We start from the raw sequence: 19,226 nt of genomic DNA on the forward strand, positions 1-19,226 counted from the left end.
TCTTTTGTTTAGAGACTGTGTTACATCTTGCTCTATCCAGCTGACTTTTTATACATTCTCCAATGTAAGGCCAAAGGCTCCCACTTCTTGACACCATCTCTTACTTCTGTAGCCTTTCCCACCTTCCCTTTCTTCCAAAACCCCACTGAATTTCAACCATACCCATGTCAATCTAATCATTGCAGTTGTATCTGTCTTTTTTGCTGCGAGCTCATTGAAGCCAAGGGCCATGACCTTGCATTTCTGTGTATCTGGTCTGTAGCACAAAACCTGGAACATTAGAAAGCTCAGTAAATGTTAAATGGCTGTGGATCTGTGCTCTTGATGGAGAGAATAGGCATGCACCCTTGAAGGCCCCAACAGGGCCCTCTCAGTGGGAGTAGCAGGTAACCCCAAACCTAAAACTGAACAAATGAGAGCAGGAAGAGGACCATGTTATCTATTTCAGCTTTTCTGAAGCTAGTGAGGAGGGAGGAAAGATGGGGCTCTTTTCAGGTACCATTGTATGCTAAGAAGCACTGAGGCTGATAAGATAAAAGCCTCAGCCTAGAGGAAACACTAGAGGGGCCCATGGTGCAGCCACAACTTCACTCTGGAACAGAGTGGAAATATCCACTGGAAATTTCCGGATATCTGGAAATTTCCCGGACACCTAACTTTGGGATGCCCAAAGCTGGATTCATCACTACCCCCCCCCTTCCTGGACTTTCTCCTTGGTAGAGGTCCTACCACACTCCCAGATGCTACCAGAGCCAGGAATCTAGGTATCATTCATGGTGCCTCTCATGACCTTATGTCCCACATTGGGCCTATCACCAACACCTGTCGGTATTTTCACCCAAATGTCTTTGGGGTTCCACTTGCTCTTTTTTTTTAAGATTTTATTTATTAGAGAGAGAGAGAGAGAGAGAGAGAGAGAGGCAGAGACACAAGCAGAAGGAGAAGCAGGCTCCATGAAGGGAGCCTGACATGGGATTTGATCCCTGGTCTCCAGGATCATGCCCTGGGCTAAAGGTGGCACTAAACCGCTAAGCCACTGGGGCTGCCCTCCACTTGGTTTTAATTGCATCTTCTTATCTCTACTCCATTGGCACTGTCTTAATTCAGGCAACAATCCCTCCCAGACTTCAAATTGATCTTTCTGCCTTTAGTGTTAGCACAATGCTGCTAGGTGCTTCTCTCTCTCTTTTGAAAACTTTGGAAGCTACTTATTGTGGACAGGATAAAATCTTATTTCCTTGGCATGAGATAGTTACCTATTGTGATCTGGCCTCTTCCTCAACATCAAGCTTTATTAGTTCAGATTCTTCAGCTGCACATGGCAGAAAATCCTGATGCAAAGGACTTAAATTGCTGATCTCCTAAGTGGCAGACAGACATCTAAAGTTTGTGCAAGATGACTCATTGGTGTATGAGAAAAAATACCACAACTTCTTAAAAGTAAGAAATCAAAGTTTGCTAATATATTTTTTAAAGATTTTATTTATTTATTCATGAGAGACAGAGAGAGAGAGAGGCAGAGACACAGGCAGAGGGAGAAGCAGACTCCATGCAGGGAGTGGGATATGGGACTCGATATGGGACTCGATCCTGGGTCTCCAGGCTCACACCCTGGGCTGAAGGCAGGTGCTAAACCGCTGAGCCACCCAGGGATCCCCAAAGTTTGCTTATATTTTAAATAAGAATTGACAATGGTTGTTTCACTAAGTCTTTATGATGCACAGTAGCAATGAAATCTCCCATAGATCTAAGAGCCTTAAAGAAGAGAATCCAAACTGAGAAAGAATTGACCAAGTTCAGTCACATGTGCCTGGTTTGGTGAATTTATAGTATCTGCATTTTGGGGGGGATGGTGAGATAGATAATTTTATTTTTAATTTTCTTACTAAAGTATAATTTATAAGACACCATAGGTTAGTTTTGCCTTTTATAGAACTTCTAGACTAATGGAATTAAACAGAATACACTCGTCTGTATTTATCTTTTTTTTTTTTTTTTTTTTTTACTTACCATAATGCTTTTGGGATTCATGCATGATATCATGGATTGGTATATGCTTGAAAATTTGTTTTCCAAAATGTTTATATTATTTTTTTACTATCACTAGTGGTCTGTGAGAGTTCAGGTAGCTCCATATTCTCACCAACATTTGGTGTCACTTTATTCATTCTAGTGAGATAATTTTCCATTAGGGTTTACATTTGCATTTCTTTGATGACTAATGATGTTAATTACCTTTCATATGCTTTTTAGCTATCTGTATATCTGCTTTCATGAAGTATCTTTTTAAGTATTTTATCCATTAAAATTTTTTTGATTGACTTTTGTTATTAACTTGTAGGAGTTCTTTATATAAACTACATAGAAGTACTTTAGTAGATATACTTACTATAATTATTTTCTTCTAGAATGTGACTTGCCTTTACATTCTGTTATTAGTGTCATTGGGTAAACAGAAGTTTTTCTTTAATTTTGGTAAAATAGGATTTATATATTTTTTCTTGTGAGGTTAATGCTTTCCATATTCTATCTAAGAAACCTTTCCCTGATTGTGAGGATACTCTCTTATACTTTATTCCAGTATAGAATGAGAGTGAAAAAGGCACATAACCTCTTGGTATTATTATGAAATCAATTTTAAGTTTACAGATTCACTGAAAGGGTGTCAGAGGCCCTTAGTGGTAGCCAGACCATACTCTGAGAACCTATACTCTATATCTTTACTGATTTTTTGAATCTACCTCTTCTATCAGGGGTATGAACATCTACAACTCTGTCAGATTTTACTCTATACATTTTAAAGCTCTATTATTTTGTGTATCCAAATTTAGTATTTTTATTTTTCCCAATGAATTGGCTCTTTATTTATTTTTTTTTAATTTTTATTTATTTATGATAGTCACACAGAGAGCGAGAGAGGCAGAGACACAGGCAGAGGGAGAAGCAGGCTCCATGCACCAGGAGCCTGATGTGGGATTCGATCCCGGGTCTCCAGGATCGCGCCCTGGGCCAAAGGCAGGCGCTAAACCACTGCGCCACCCAGGGATCCCTGAATTGGCTCTTTAAATGTTTATCACTGCCAATACACTTTGTTTTGAGGTCTAATTTGTCTGATATTCAGTCTAGCTTTAAAAAATATATATAAATAATAATTGCATGGTATATCCTTTGTCATCCTTTTAACCTATCTATGGCTTCATATTGTTTTTATTAATCAAAGTATTTATTTATTTATTTATTTATTTCAAGTTTTTATTTAAATTCTAGTTATTTAACATATATGAATTCAGTTCAGGTATAGAATTTAGTGATTCATCACTTACATATAACACCCACTACTTATCAAAACAAGTGCTCTCCCTAATACTCATCACCCATTTAGTCCATTTTTAGCTTTTTAAAAAATACAGAAATAATAGAATTACAAAGTATATCTTTTTTTTACCCTTTTAACTTATCTGTGGCTTCATTTTGAAGTACATTTCTTATAGGTAGCATATAGTTGTTCTTGCCCTCTTTTAACTATGACAATCACTTTAAATTTTTAAATTAGAATGTTTAGTTGATTCACATTTAATGTAATTATTGACATGGTTTGGTTGAAGTCCAGTGTCTTGCTATTTGTTTTATTTGTCCTGTTTTTGGTTTACTTTTCTTCCTTTTCTGATTTCCTTTGGATTAGTTGAATATTGTTTTGTGTTTTATTTTATATGCTTAATTAAATTTTAATTATACCTTTTTGTTTTATTTTGTAGTGATTGCTTTAGGGATTAAAGTAGTCATCCCATCTCCTAGTCTACCATGAACTAATGTAATGTATTTACCATTTCATACACAATTAAGGATCCTTAATTGCATATTTCCATTTATCTCTTTCTTTCGTGTAATTGAGGTCTTACATTTTACTTTTACATATGTTATAAATCACACACTGCATTGCTTTGGTTTGTACTTTATACATATAATTATGTGAACCTTTTTGACCTTACAGACACAGATTCATCTTCAGGTCAGGAATATTTTCTTCTATGGCTTATTTAATTATGTTTAATGATGGCCTCAACTGCACTTCTGGGACTCTCATATTTCTCAATTTGCCTCAGTAAACTAAGCCTTTTACATTTTACCTCATGGCTTTCATCTTTTTGTATTGTAGCTCAGTTTTTGAAAATATTTCTTCCATTCATCTGCCTTGTGATTTGAATCTCAGCAATGATTTCTTTGTCAATTTATTTATTGCCTGTATTCATCTAACTCATGTATTTCAGTGCTGAGAGCCATCTTTTAATTGTCCTTGAATCTCTATAATAACTAGTCTTCCTGTTCAGTTTGCTATCAGCCTCCTCCAGCAACTCTGTTTCACTAGAGGCTAGTTCAGAATGTTCTACTTGTTCTCTGCCCACTGACTGTTAGGCACCCTAACCTAATATAAAATTGTTATTTGATTTAATAGTTGTCTCACTTAGGCTCAGGTTCAGCTGTTGATGCATTTTAAGTGGGACCATCTCATTAACAAGGGAAAGCTTGGTGGTCTGTTCCTTTGAGCCAATAGCAGAACTTTTCATCCTCTGTGAGATGGCAGCACCAGGAAGAACCTTTGTGTTTCTCAGCCAACTTGGGGTCTCCTACCTTAAGAGTATAGAGAAGAAAGTTTACTTTTTCATCTCCTAAGCATCTCAGGGGCAGGGAGCCCAAACCCACTAATGTGGATCTAGTTGCCCTTCTCTTGGTAGTGTTATTGGAATGAGAGATGGGGGTGCATAAATCTCAGGGATTAAGTTCTACTTCTGTATCCATATATTCTGATCTTTGATCTTAAGGGCTTCAACTTTATTTCTAGGTTCTAACTGGCTCAGGCGGAGGAAGTCCTGTATTCTTATTGAGCTCCATCTTCACCATTAACTGCAGCCATTATAGTACTTATTGCATAATGCAGGAGAAGTAGCTGGGTTGGAATGAAAGGAGTCAGGACATATTCAAGCTACCATTCTTTCTGAATTTTCTACCCTAGAGACTATTGTTAAGCTGAAGAAAACTGACCACAGAGGTCACCAAGGTAACCATTATGTTCTCCATTGAGTGATATGTGAAGCAGTGTGATATAAGGGGGAGACTTTGTAGTCATCCAGCCCTAGTTTGGAATCCCAGCTGTGCTACATACTCAGAGTGTGCAAGTTACTTTTGGTTCATTAGCCTCATTTTTCCCTTCTATAAAATAAGAAAGATGAGAATTCTTTTATAGAATTGCTGACTTTAAATGAACTAATCCATGTAAAGCTTCTCTTACATGCAGGTATAGGGGTCTTGTAGGTTCCCTTCCTCCTTTTCCTTATTTTCCAGCTCATAGACATGTCTCACAGCCCAGAACAAGGATACCAAGAGGATTTCAGTTCCAGCCCAAGTTTTCCTGTTTTAACATTTTCCCAGTTGTGTAGCTATGTAACGCTACACATGTTCTTGTAAACAGAAGTTCATTACACCCAGGATGTCCTGAAACAAGAAGACTTGATGTCTTACATAAGAAGTGTGATTTGAAGTAGAGAAAGAATATTTCCCAAAGCCTTGGGGTGAGCTCTGGATATAGCCTGGGTAATGTAACATGTAAAAGATAAACAGAGTCTGGTCAGGGGAAGAGTAAAGGCAAATGAAAGATGAATTGGGGTTGGTAAAAGGATAGTGACAAGGATAGGGAAGGAGAGGAGAGGGAATGGAATCAAGGAAAAAAGTGTGGAGCTGTGCTGCCTTCCTTTTGCATATGCCTCACAGCGAGACAGTGTACAGCACCTGCCCCAGATGCATAGCATACACGCAGAAAAGGCTACCAGTTAATGGTAACTTTCCTGTAACCGATAAGCCCATCAGACCAGTAACATGCCCTGCATTCCTGAAGAACCCAAAAAGGCAACCTGCAAACTAACTGGTAATACACTCTACCCAGGGCCTCTTAGAATGGGGGTTGACTATCAGTCTGGCCACTAAACTAAATTTTCCTTTCTAGTGTGCTTGATTATATCTCTTCTGTCCTTCCATGATTTAAAAATGTCCTTGTTTTAAAGTCTAATTTTTCCAATAGATAATTCCTTGCTGTCTACACAATCACCAGTATGATAATGATTACATTAGCAGTATATTGATCACTTACATGTACTATTCATTATTTATAGCACTTAGAAAAGATCGTATTCTCCTATATAATCAGCAGCAGTTGTTCAGTCAGATTAGCTAATCAGTGTAAGTGAATGAAAAGAAGTCAGAATGTAGATAGGAGATGAAAAAGAAGTTGCAAGAGAAGACTGACAATTTGTGTCTTCAGGGAAGTCAGGGTTATTAGGTAAGAAAACCAGCTAGAAGTTCACCACAATTAAGTTTCTTTTACATAATATTTTGCTTAGAGAAGGAAAAATTGAGAGCTGGGGAAAGTCTCTTCTTTAACCATCTTCTGTTTATTAAAATACAAACAGTTCTTCTAGCTAAGAGACTAGTTCTACCAAATTTCAAGTTGTCCAAAATATATTTTGTCTTAAAATCAACTTGTGTACTCCAAATTAATAACCTAACTTTCCACCTTAAGAAACTAGGAAAAAAGAGTGAATTAAAATCAAAGTAAATAGAAAGTAGGAAGTTAAGGATTAGAATAAATATCAACGAAATGAAAAACAAAAAAAAATAGACAAAACCAATGAAAACAAAAGTTGATTCTTTGAGAAAATCAACAAAATTACAATGTCATCTAGACCAGAGCTTCTAAACCAGGTTGATTTTTCTCCACAGGGCATACTTCTCAATATCTGGAGAAATTTTAATTGTTATACCTTGGGTGTATATGCCCATGTGTGCATGCTATTGGCATCTCCTGGGTGGGTAGAGGCCAGAGATGCTGCTAAACATTCTACAGTGCATGACAGCTCTCTTTATGATAGAAATTTGGCCCAAATATCAATAGTGCTGAGGTTGAGAAACCAGGAAAAAAAGTTAAGTCACAAATTACCAAAATCAGGAATCAAAGAGGAAGCATCAGTACCAACTTTACAGAAATTAAAAGGATTACAAAGCCATTCTATAAAAAAAAATTAAAAAAAAAACTTATGCTAACAAATTAGACAATTTAGAAGAGGAAGATTTATAGAAAGACAAAAATTAATGAAACTGACTGAAGAAGAAATAGAAAATCTGGGTAGACCTATTACAAATAATGAATTGGACTAGTAATTGAAAATTTTCCCTTAAAGAAAAGCCTAGGCCCAGATGTCTTTACTTATGAATTCTATAAAATATTCAAAGAAAAAAAATACCAATTCTTCAAAACTTTTCCATAAATTATAAGAGAGAACACTTCCCAAATAATTCCAAAAGGCTAGTATTACCCTAATACCAAAGCCAGAAGAAGACATCACAGGAAAACAATAGACCAATATCCCTCATGAATCTAAATGCAAAAGACCTCAACAAAATGAATCCATCTACATATAAAAATGATTATATACCATGACCAAGTAGTATTTCTTCCAGGAATATAAGGTTGGCTTAATATCTCAAAAGCAATGTAATATCATATTAATTGAATAATATGCGTAAAGGTCAAAGCCCATACAATCATCTCAATAGATGATAGATGATTATAAAAAGCATTTGATAAAATCTAACACCCATTTGTGATAAAAAACTTTCAATAAACTAGAAATAGAAAATGTTCTCAACTTGGTAAAGGAGTCTACAAAAAAATCTATAGCTTGCATCATACTTAATGGTGAGAGATTGACTGCTTTCCCCTCTAACTTGGAAGGGAAACCACATATTTTATGATCCCATTTGTATAAAATGTCCAAAAATGTAGATCTATAGAGACACAAAATGGATTTATGTTTGCCCCTGGTGGAAATGGGGAATGACTGCAAATGGACACAAGGAATCTCGATGGGGTGATGAAAATGTTCCAAATCCGGGTTGTGGTAATGGTTTCATAATTCTGTAAATTTACTAAAATTTAGATATTTGTATAATTAATATGGGTGATTTTATGGTATCTATGTTATATTCAACAAAACTCTTAAGATATCACCATGTGGCTGTGGTGTATGTGCATACATGTGAGTGAGAACAATCATCTGAATTTCTGAGGGCTTGGGCCCTAGTCCTGGCCTGATAACTAATTAGCTGTCTCTCCTTAGAAAAAATATGTTATCACTCCAAATCTCAGTTTCTTTATCCATAAACTGAAGGGGCAAGGATATTTGATGTCTAAGGCTTCTCCAGTTCTTCTGACATTGTGCACATATGTGTGGTTTCAGGTGAATTGCAGCTCATAGGCCAGGTAAACAAGGAAGAGATAGTAGGCTTCAGAAAAAAAAAAAATGTTTCTCCGCTTTAGAGTGTAGGAAACTATTAGGATGGGATCTGTTGGAGCTCAGTTAGGGCTAGGTTACACCTTCACCATGGAGTGAGAACAGAGTAAGTAAGTGACTTGTTCAAGCCAAACCAGCTAGCTACTTAAGCAGCCTGGCCAGGATGAGAATCCATGTCACTAAGTCAATTTCCTTTCCCAAAGAAAAGCTGTCCTTTTATATAGCTTTTTCTAGGAGTTGGGGAAGGGTAATCTTGGAGGATGAGTAGGCAAGAAAGGACTCTTAGGTGCCTGTACATGTGGTTTATATCTTCATGCAGGTAGATGTGAGGCCAGGTCTGAGTCCGGGTCTGAGGATGGTGGGAAGGGTGTTGCTGTATATATGTCCAATATCTTCCTTACACAATGGTTAACACAGACCTCCTTTTTCTACCATCTTTTTCCACTTGTCTCCCTGCCACTGAGTAAAGTCACCGTAAACATTAACTTCCAAGAAAACCTCTATTCGTTATTCAACTGATATTTTATTCCTATAAAAGTCAAACTAAAAAGTAATCATATAAAAGTCAGAGTATAAAAAAAATAAAAAATAAAAAAATAAAAGTCAGAGTATAGTAAACTCCCTGTAAATTCATGGCCTGATTTCATGGGTCACACCCTGCTTTGTTTCTGGCTGTGAGCATGTGGGCCAGGTTCATTTCTCTCTCCTCTTTCACTGTTTACTGCTTTCCCATTGCTCCTCACCTCCAGGCTAGATCCCAGAGCATGAATTGGGGTGCCAATCTGTGTGCCACCTTGTAGCTGTGTTGTAGGTTAAGTTCCTTAAATTGAGAGAATTTGGAATAAAAACTCTACTACTCATGACTAATGGTAAGAATAGCTGCCATTTACTAAGCATTGGGTGTCAAGCAGAATGTGAAGCCCTCTGTATGCATTAAAGCATCTACTTCTCAAAACAGCCTCATGGGACAGGCACTGTTATCTCCTCTTCCTGGTGAAATAATCCAAAGCTCAGAGAAGTTAAGTAGAGTGTTCAGGATCACATGAAATAAGTGATTGAGACCACTGAATCAGTCTGTTTCTAGAACTGAGCTCTTTATGTAACCAGCACACCATCCTGCCCCTGAATTCTGTCTCACCCCAATCCAGTGTTATCCTTATGTTCAAATTCCTCTTCCATACCACTGTCAACAACCCATCCATCTTAAGCATGGCAAGGAATTCACTACTATCAGGGCATCTATTCTATACTGGGATGGCTTTCTGCTCCTTACACCGTTTATCCTAAACTTCCACACAAACATGTTATGACCACAAGACTGCCTTTCAAAATGAAAACAAACGAAAATCAAACAAAGAATCATGTCCTTTTGCCCCTTGAGTGTCCCTCCCCCTCAATGCTCCCAGTTCTTGATCAGTCTCTAGGTGATATGGTTTTGCCTTTCTCTTCTACCTGGATTTCTCTCTTTTGGACATGACCTAGGTCATCTCTACCCCCTCTTAAAATATGATGTAGAACGTATAGCACAGAAAGAAATAATATCACTTCCTCTCTCCAGTTTCTATGTTTTTCTGCTGCTGCTAAACCTTGCTTAGTTTTTAGTCATCACATTATTTGGTTAATTACTTCAGGAAATCCGTTTTCATCTGTACATAGTTCAAATAAAATAGATTTAGAAGTTACAGTTAAGTACTTGGTTTGAGCTTCAAGAAATACTTGTTAAATGACCTTATGTATTCATTTTATCTAATTTCAGACTAATTGATTTCCTCTATGTCTACTTAAGCTTCCTGATAATTTTATTCCTTGATCTGATAATCCAGATTTGGCCAAAGGTTTTTTTCTGGTCCTTTAAAAAAACTGTCCTTTCCCTTAGGGGAAGAAGAAACAAATAGACTTTCCTTGCTATGGAGTGTCTGGCTGAGCCGTGTGGCTGAGCTGAAGGGGATGAATCTTCTATGCTCATTCCTCTCCTGACTGATTGCCAAGCTGCATATTTGACCCAGGAAAATGTCGAGGAACTCTGCCCACTCCAAGTTTAGCCTTGATCTTGTTGAGCAGTAAGAATGTCTCTGTGTCAATGGCTAAAATTACCTAGTCATGCTATCTACTCCTGGCCTGCATTTTCCATCATCTGTTTATTTGTAGTGGGATCAGATCATCTTCCAAAGTGGGTCAAAACAGATAGATTCAACCCTACCCCCTGTTGAGGCATAATAATTTTCTAAATCTGCCTGGGGATTCAAATTGGTTCTGGATGCTTTCCTGTCACTTGGGTGGAGGGCTTGTCCCTAGCATTAATATTGATGGAAATAGAAATTATTGCTATCTATACAGTTTTTAACTGGCACTTAAAGTTGACTTTTAAAGTTCCACAAAGATTTAAAAAAAGAAGAAGGAAAATGCTTGCCAATTTCTGCAGTTCTTGAAGCACTCAAGCAGTAGGACATCTATGATGCCCTTAAATTGTAGGAACATTTCCCCAGCCAGGCCTCTGCCCTGTAATTCTACCTGAAAGCAACTTAATCTCTGTTTGAAGTTGTTGCCTTCTTCCTAAGGACCTACACAGAATGTGATTCAGTGAGATGAAATCTGAGCTGGGCCTGGCATGCCTGATTTTTAACACATGTCTAAAGCATGTATTTAGCTGTCACGGAGAGATCTGACAGTTTATGGGAGAGGTGCTATGTACAAAGGACCAGCAGTGGGCATTCCCAGCACACACCCACTCAGAACATGTTGTGATCTGAGCTTCCCCTTTCCCCAGAGCCAAACACAACCTATGTAATAAAAAACAACCCCATTTACAAGACACCAGAATGAGCCATAACCATAGTTTTCTTTTGGGGATTCCCTACAAGGATATTGATACATGTAGAAACAAGTAACCATAAGCAAGTTTGCTCACCAAAAGTAGGTTTTTCCTTCTTGGACTAAAATAATGTAAGGGATATTTGATTGTAGTCATTGCCAGAGAATCTGGAACCAACCAAATTTCTTAGCATGGGGATCTCTCATTTGTTGGGCTGTTTCTAGGTTTGGCTCCTAAGACACTTCCTCTTATCACTGTTGAACACCTAATATGCATCCTCTAAACACAGGTCATTGTACTTGACTATCTTTTTCAGTCTTCACAAATACTATGTGAAGTAGGCACTATTAGCCTCTTTTAGAGGTGGCAAAAATGAAGCTCAGAGAAGATAAATCTGCTCCAAAGCCACACAGCTAGTGGGTTGGAGAGCTGACAAGGTAGCAAAGAGGTCAACAGAACCTAAGGCTTTCATCTGTAAAACCTATATTCTATAACCCCTATGCCCTAGTGCCTCTATTGGACCTTCTCAGGCCTGCTTCCTATACTGCCCCACCCATCTGTCATCAAAATTAGGTGTTAAAACTATCCTTAATCATCTACTGCTTCCTCCAGGGAAATGAATTGTTGCCTAGAAATAAATCCTACCATTTTCTCTGAGAAAATGGATAAGCCCTGTGGGTAAGAGATGCTCGCCCCAGTCACCAGCCACCCCACCCAGGTTCTAGCCAGCCTTCTCGAGAGCCCCAGCCCCAGCCTACCATCTGACCACAGCAGCATGTAGAGACCCCAAGTGAATGCTGCTCATCTGAGTCCATCAAACCTAGAACCATGAGAAAGAAAACCAAATTATTGTGTTAAACCACAGTGTTGGGAAGTTTATTATACTGCAGAAAATAACCAGAATACTATTATTAGTGAGTTATATTCTCCCTAATTCACTTAATATCTCATATGTAGTACCTAGTGCTAAAGCAGAAATATCTCCAACCTCCCCTAAACAAAAATAAGCCAAAAAGTTTCCAAACCCAGAGAGGATCACTGGCTACTCAATTAAATTTTTTTGTCACTAGGTTGAAGGGCAGTGAATGATTGGAGCTTTAAAAAAAATTCCTTAATAGCCTTTCACTCCCATGTTGTGACATAACGCAACAGAGCAAGTCTGCTGGGGAAAGGGTGGAGAGTGAGGATTGTCAAAACTCAATTACTGTTTGTGTAGTTCATTCTTAACACTTATACTTCTGACTTGTCCAGCGTGCTTTTGAATTTGATTCTTCTTGTTTTTTTTAAAGATTTATTTATTTATTTATTTATTTATTTATTTATTTATTTATTTATAAGATACAGAGAGAGAGGGAGAGAGAGGCAGAGACATAGGCAGAGGGAGAAGCAGGCTCCATGCAGGGAGCCAGATGTGGGACTCGATCCCAGGACTCCAGGATCACACCCTGGGCCCAAGGCAACTGCTAAACTGCTTGCCACCCAGGCATCTCTGAATTTGATTTTTCAAATGATTTACTGGGACTGCTAGAGAATACTTCACATCCTGAAGAATGGTAGGATGTACATTCTCTGAATACCAGATGTGTCACTAGTAGACAGAAATGTGAGTGGGGAATCTTATTTTCAAATACTTCCTATGCTCTAGGAACTATCCATGAATATCTCATTTGATTCTTATTCAAATACCTAAGAGAGTTATATTTCTCCCCATTTTATAGGTAGGAAAACTGATTTGGAGAGACTGTACTTTGAAGGTAACTGGAAGAGCCAGGACTTGAACCTCAGTCTGATTCTGATGTCTGTTCTCTTCTCACTCATTAGAGTCAGATACACAGAGTCCACCCACCCAATGTGATGTCACTATAGATGTCAAAGCAATAAGAAGGGGATAGCTGCCTCCCCCTCCTCCTCTCTGAGGCAGGGGCCATTCTGTGACTTCCCTCTGGGAATGCATGGTCATCATTGAACCAAATGTGTGCTGCCTGGATATGCGCTTGTGCTACACTCTGTTCTTCCCTCTATCCAGGTCCAGAATGCCATGTTCCTGCCCCCGGGGTGGTGGTGTGGGGAGTGGGGAACACTAGTACCTGACAGTGCTGGTGCTCCCTGGAGTGGACATCACTCAGGCTACTGGCTCCTGGGATACCATCATGTTCCCAGGGGTTTGGTCATTCAGAGCACAGCCCTAGATGACCTCTTTTCATTCACAAAAAAAAACAGAGGCCTTTGTGTATGAAGGTCCTGGTCTATATGGTGCTACTAATCTCTTTCCCCTCTTACTCCACCATATGTTCACACATCATAGAAAAGTCCTGGTCACACCTTACATGGACAGTCCTATACTTGTCGTTATTTATAACTCTGTAACTGGACTAGAATTTCTTACAGCGCCCCTCTTTTACTCCAATGGTGACATACACTTCTTTTGCTACTTCAACATAACTTACTTATGAGTTTTAAATATATCAATCCTAAATTTAACTCTTTCAATTCAAATTTAAATTCTTGGTAGCTTTCCTGGGCCAGGGAAGATGCAGCTGTCCATGTGTTGTCCTTCCTTCTTTACTCTCATTGCTCTGCCTTCCCATGCTCCCAGGCCTTGCCTGTGGCCCCTGTGCTTTTTGCACCCTCTGCTGAAGCATCTTTGGCTGGTGTAGTGTATGAATCTCCTCTTGGACCCCACCCCACCCCTGCCCAGCAACACCTCTTCTCAGGAACCCCGAGGCTCGTGTTTTCTTTCATCAGCTTCTCCTGATTGCCCTTGCACCCTGAACCACCCAATGTTCTAGCTGGTATAGTGCTCCTTTTTACCATGAAAGATGAGGCAATCATTAGTGCTGTTCACCAAATATCTCTGAGTTATTCTTTCTGGGCCCCCTATGGGTAGCTGGAGCCATAGGGTTCATTTGACCGACTAGCCAAAATGATATGAGTCAAGGTAAACATTTAATTGTCTGGGCAAGAGCCTCCCAAATGCTCTTTCCTTTGCCAGGCCAACTAGCTATATCTAAGATGCTTATTGCCAAAGAGCTGACCTCCCTGCCAACTAGTGATGGTGTGTAGTGTGCTCAAAAATATGCAAATTTGGGGGGCCGCCTCACTGTCTCAGTTAATAAAGCTTGTAACTCTTGATTTCAGGATTGTGAGTTTGAGCTCCATGTTGGGGATAGAGTTTACTTAATAAAAAATTTAAAGAAATATAAAAATTTGCTAAGTTTCCTAAATTTCAAGGGCTGTTTGCTATAGGATTTTTTTTTTCCACATTATTTTCCATGCCCTACTGGAGGCCAGGGATACTATGGAGTGGGGGGAGGGGAGCTATTTCAGGCCCTCCCTGTCTAATATACCATTGCTATTGCCACATTTCCTCTACTCTGGCTGCCCCATGGTGAATGAGGCACCCTGTGAAGTACTACAGTTCTCTAAGCCTATCTGGGTATTTGTGTCCTGTCTCCATCTGCTTGCTGGTTTTTGCCCTTGAGGTGAGGGGTGAGGCACAGAACAGGCCCACCCTTGGGCTCTCCTCTCTTACTCTCTTTGAGGTTTCCTTTCAGCCAAGAAGAGGTTTCACCTCCTTCCTGGGCAATGAGAAAATTAACTTTGACATCACATTCTGCCTCCTTCCTATGGCTTCCTCCAGCCGCCCTATGGCTGATTTTATAGGCCTGTGCTCTCATCTTCCAGACCTGCCTTGAATCTTCCAGCCCTGGCTTTTTTCTTTCAACAAACCGCAGCTCTTATATATCAGAAACACTCAGCTTTCACACATGCCTTACCAGGGACTTGAGGAACTCTGATTTGAAACTGAACATTGAGTTTGTTCACTGAGGACTGTGGGTATAGAAAGCCATTTATAGGCAGGTAGAAGAAGATAAATAAAACAGATGTTTTAAAAATAAATCATTTGACACTGCAACTTCCTGCTCCACATCTGCACACTCACACCTGGCTCTCTTTTCCTATCATCAGAACTCTGGTCCCAGTCTGGCCTTGCCTCTCATTCATTCTCTTCCTGTGTCAGTAATGTCTCCTTTTTAACTGGCTCTGTATTCTCAACATTTAACCATCTTTATGTTTTCCCTGTTAAATTAAAAGAAGAGGTCATTAGACTGAGGTGCTTCTAATGACTTAGCATCCTATACAGCAAACCAAACCTAAGCCTGTAATGTCTCAAGGTTAAGAAATCAAAACCTTAAGACAAATGCGAACAGCTAAGGACTCTTTCCCAAATAAGGCAACTCCTTAAGCTTTGGCCAATCAAATAATTTCCTTGCTTTGCTTCTGTGTTTTCTCTATAAAAGTCTTGCCTCTAGCTCCTGCCTGTGGAACATTCTTAACCACTTTCGGCTAGTCACTGCCCAATTTGAATAGACTTTTTGCTCAAATAAACTCTTAAAATTCTTAATATACTTCAGTTTATCTTTTAACATCCCCATCAAAAAAAACTTACAAACAAAAAACTCAACAAAATTCCTGCCTAATTGTATGTCCATTTCTATCTTTATCCTGCATGGCATTTTTGAAAGAGAAGCATACTCATCATCTATTACTCCCAACTCCTTCCATTTTGGCTTTTGAATCCAGTGGGCATGTCTCCCTTGACCTTTCTCCCAGCAGGATTTGCTCATTTGACTTGTGGCCTCTTAAAGCTCTTTCCTCCCCTGGCTTCTTAAAGCTCTCTCCTCCTCTGGCCTAGGCTCTCGTGGGTTTCCTTCTACTTCTTTGACCATTTGTCAGCCTCCCTAGTGAGCTCCTCCACCTCTGCACATACTTTTGAGGTTGCTGTTGCCTGGGTTCCAGTGGCTCTCTTTACTACTTGCATCTTCCTCCAAGGACTTAGAGACCACCAGACATGTCTTTGCATCTGCCTTCTGATCTTTAGAATTTCTTCTTTGCTTTCCTGGAAACTGGTGCTTAGACACATGCCTCTTTAGCCTTCTGATTGAAAGTGGGTTGAAGGCAGGGTACTCCTTGTCTGGGGAGTTCTGCACCCTCTCTTTGCTCCATAAATGATCATAGGGTGTGCTGGCATAGGTTTTCCATGCTCTGGGAGACCTCTCTTTGCCCAAGCATACCTTTTGTTCATCCCACAGTTTGTCGAAGGAATAAATGTAGAATCTCTTTCATTGTCCACTCCTTGATGGTAACAGCCCTGCTGTTTCCCACGATAACTTGAAAGTTCTCTACTCCAACAAGCACAAGATGTTTTGCTCTGAGGTCTCAAGCATTTCTTTCAGAGACAATTGCAGAATTTTCCTGTGGGGAAGAGAGTTGGGATAGGATACAGCCTCAGTGAGGCCTTGTCATTTGGGCCATGGCAGCCTCTGTGTTGGGTAAGGATTATTCTTAACAGCATTAGCCCTAGCCTCAATTTTGCAGTTTCCTCTTCCAGGCACACTCTTTCCTTCCCTTCTTCACTTTCTGTAGGGTTCTGCTCAAGGATCACAGTCACACAACCCTGTATTACCTAGCACCCCTTCATCACTCTCTAGCCCCTTATCTGACAATCCCCATTTTTTCCTTAGCAAATATCATCATCTAACACCTTTTAATCTATTTGTCTATTACCCTTCTCTTTCTGCTAGAATGTAGCCTCCACCAGGGCAGGGATTTTTACACCTTTGTTCAGATGCTGTATTCCCAGCATCTCAGACAAGGCATGGAATACTCAGTCCATGTTTGTTGAGTTGATGATTGAATGAAGGAATGACTGAATGAATCATGACATTTTCCATGAGAACAGGTAATTTTAGGCAGTAGATTTTAAACTGCCCTAGATAAACCAAGCCAGAAATCTGGGATGCAACTTTGTTTTTCCTTTCCCCAACATTCAGTATTGTTCACTTAGTTCTACCTACTTGGTATCTCTGAATGCATCCCCAAATCTCTGTCCTCACCCCAGCCCACATCCACATCATCCTTCAGCAGGTGACAGCCACAGCAGTCTCCTGCATTTTTTCCCTGACTTTAGGTCCTCACACTCCAAATCATCCTTCCTACTGTAGCTAGCATAGGGTATTGCTGACATACAAAGCTGCTAATGGCACTCCCTGGATTAAAAGACTTCAAAGCCTTCTCGTTTCCTCCAGAGTCACCCCAATCTCTTTTGTGTAGCATACACTGCTCTTAAGATCTGACTTCCCTGCAAGCTGGTGCAGCCACTCTGGAAACCAGTATGGAGGTTCCTCAAAAGATTGAAAATAGAGCTACCCTACAACCCAGAATTGCACTACTGGGCATTTACCCCAAAGATACAAACGTGGGATCTGAAGGGGCACCTGCACCCCAATGTTTATAGCAGCAATGTCCACAAGAGCCAAACTATGGAAAAGCCCATATGTCCATTGACTGATGAATGGATAAAGAAGATGTGGTATATGTATTCAATGGACTACTACTCAGCCATCAAAAAAAAATCTTGCCATTTGCAATGGTGTAGATGGAACTAGAGGATATTATGCTACGTGAAATAAATCAATCAGAGAAAGACAATTATGTGATCTCACTCATGGAATTTAAGAAACAAAACGAGGATCATAGGGGAAGAGAGGAAAAAATAAAACAAGATGAAGTCAGAGAGGGAGACAAACCATAAGAGACTCTTAAATCATAGGAAACAAGCTGAGGGGTGCAGGGATGGTGGTATGGGGTAACTGAATGATGGTCATTAAGGAGGACACGTGATGTAATGAGCATTGGGTGTTATATAAGACTGAGTCACTGACCTCTACCTCTGAAATCAGTAATACATTATAAGTTAATTAATTGAATTTAAATTAAAAACTTTTTTAAAAGATCTTACTTCAATTGAACTCTGCAGCCTTATCTCTAATAGCTTCTCCCCTGGGCTCACCACTGGCTTTGCAATTCTCCACACCCACCCAACCCCCTTTCTTAACCAGGACTTTGGAGAGGGGAGTGTGCAGTGTGAGGGGGCCCTCTAACCTGAGAGTCTTCACAGACTCCAAACCAAACACTAATCACGCAGCTTCTGCTTCTTCCCTCTTCATCCCTCTTCTGCATTCAAAGAGGGCCAACTGTTTCCTTTTGCCAGTGATGTAGTTATAACACTTCATTTTAATTATCAGCCTATTAGTCTTTCTCATCCATCAGACATGAATTCCTGTAGACCAGGTCTTTTTATGTATACTTTGTATGCACAGCCTCAGAGGGGACTTGCTCTGAGGAGAGGCTGGCTGAAAAGATCATGAATCAACATAATTTTAACAAACACATTCATGTCATTTAAATAAATTGAAGGGGAAATGCACTAATCTTCAAAAATGAAGGAAATCCAAGTTATTTTAAAATAACTCATCTTACTAATTAAACACATTCATATTTAACATTCCACCCTCTCCAGAGTATGCAATGTTATTGACAGTCTTATTTTATATTTGTGTACATACCTGCCTTTAAAAGTGACTATTTCCAGTACAGAGTGCAGAAAGATATAACTCAGCATCTTGAGAGCAATCATCAGAATAATGCACAAACATTTACATGTGGGGCTTTGAAAACTGAAGTGTGTTTAGCGTGTTGCTGGTGCAGGTGCAGGGCCAGTGGGGCAGCCCTTTCTCTGGGCTACCTCCCCAGCATCTCTCCTTCCTGCCCTGGGGTTGACGGTACTTAGAAACGGAAGTGGTTATACGGTCTCCAAGGTCTATTTAATCTTTGGCCTAGTTTTTGAATTTGCCAAAAAGGAGGCCAATTAGTTCCAGGTGTGATGCTGGGGTCTCTGATGTGGAACTTCCCTATTGGGAAGTTGGCTCACACCTGCCTACAAATGGCTTCCAACATCATTAGCGAGCCTCTCTCTTGCCTATGGGCTGGGAAGCAAATTCTGTTCACTGGTTTCATTTCAGAGTCAGTGTCCCATATCTCCTTGAGAATCAAGTATGCATTTGGTAATGTTCCTTTCAGAATGTGAGAATTCGATGATCTTTAGGTCTTACAAGTTATAAGCAAGAAATGATCCTTTGAAAGATTAGATCTCAAAGCACACTTTTATTGAAGGAAAGCATTTCCCTTTAACTAGTTAAAAAAAAAAGACATCTGTGTTGATAAAGCCA

At 39.6% G+C, this 19,226-nt stretch overlaps 1 long non-coding RNA gene across 1 annotated transcript in view; it reads right to left on the reverse strand.

Moving 5' to 3' along the window:
- The window catches only part of LOC144321660 (uncharacterized), a 30,401-nt gene extending 17,434 nt beyond the window's left edge, over positions 1 to 12,967 (reverse strand). Inside the window, exons 1-2 of the long non-coding RNA XR_013387253.1 lie at positions 12,902 to 12,967; positions 11,913 to 11,974 (exon numbers count right to left, since the gene is read on the reverse strand). This is a non-coding gene — a long non-coding RNA (uncharacterized LOC144321660). The remainder of the gene's footprint in view (positions 1 to 11,912; positions 11,975 to 12,901) is intronic.
- Positions 12,968 to 19,226: the final 6,259 nt, after the last annotated feature.

The sequence above is a fragment of the Canis aureus genome, chromosome 10 (assembly GCF_053574225.1).
Source record: "Canis aureus isolate CA01 chromosome 10, VMU_Caureus_v.1.0, whole genome shotgun sequence".
Taxonomy (NCBI): Eukaryota; Metazoa; Chordata; class Mammalia; order Carnivora; family Canidae; genus Canis; species Canis aureus.